The following is a 926-nucleotide window of genomic DNA, read 5'->3' as shown; positions in this document are numbered from 1 at the left end:
CAAAAAAAAAAACAAAAAAACAATGAAAGGTGGTGCCCATGTTCATTGTTTGAGCTCAGTGCTTGCCTGGAAATTACCCGTAAACCCTGGCTGTCTTTTGACCAACTCAGTAGGGGGCATGAGCAGCCCTTGGAATAAACCACCCTTTATTACCATCTCTTCTTTTGAACACATATGCAGTTATTAAGTAGGCTAGAATAAACCTGAAACTGGCTTCTCTTTTTCCTAGTTTTTTAAAGATGGGGAAAGAGCCTGCTTGCCAGCAGAGCTTCCATTTATGAGACTGGCCACTCCCAGTAACTCTGCAGCTCAGAGGTGTCCCTTGGAGCATAGATCTGGGTTTCTAGTTCCCAAGGCAGAGACTTCCTAGAAACAGGCATTGGCCCCACCACCAGCACTATATGTGCATCCTGAAATGTGTGTGTTGGATGAATTCATGACTTCTCAAAATGGCCTGAATTAAAATTAACATTGCTGAGACAATTTCTGGGGCAAAGCTCCCAGTGCCTGCCTTCAGGTAGGTGGGCAGGCCCAGAGGGCTGGGGAAAGAGGTTCTAAATCCTAGGACCCAGCCTTGGTAATGAACAATAAATATTTGCAGAATTACCTGGGATATGAAAACATATTCTCAGCCTTGTACTTTTTCAGGTAGGCAGGTTTGTGAATGTGCACGCCTATATATACAGGTGTGTGAATGCGTGTGCACGTGTATAGATGCAGGTGTGTGAATGCGTGTGCACGCGTATAGATGCAGGTGTGTGAATGCATGTGCACGCGTATATATACAGGTGTGTGAATGTGCACGCGTATATATACAGGTGTGTGAATGTGCACGTGTATATATACAGGTGTGTGAATGCGTGTGCACGTGTATAGATGCAGGCGTGTGAATGCGTGTGCACGTGTATAGATGCAGGTGTGTGAAT

The 926-nt window shown here is 45.1% G+C and overlaps 1 protein-coding gene across 1 annotated transcript in view; it reads left to right on the top strand.

The window, feature by feature from the left end:
* DNAH17 (dynein, axonemal, heavy chain 17) overlaps positions 1–926 on the top strand; it is a 172,697-nt gene that overhangs the window by 128,453 nt on the left and 43,318 nt on the right. The gene's annotated exons all lie outside the window — the stretch shown is intronic.

This window comes from Mandrillus leucophaeus, unplaced genomic scaffold (genome assembly GCF_000951045.1).
Source record: "Mandrillus leucophaeus isolate KB7577 unplaced genomic scaffold, Mleu.le_1.0 Scaffold1, whole genome shotgun sequence".
NCBI lineage: Eukaryota > Metazoa > Chordata > Mammalia > Primates > Cercopithecidae > Mandrillus > Mandrillus leucophaeus.
This window is presented reverse-complemented; position numbering and strand designations above follow the sequence as displayed.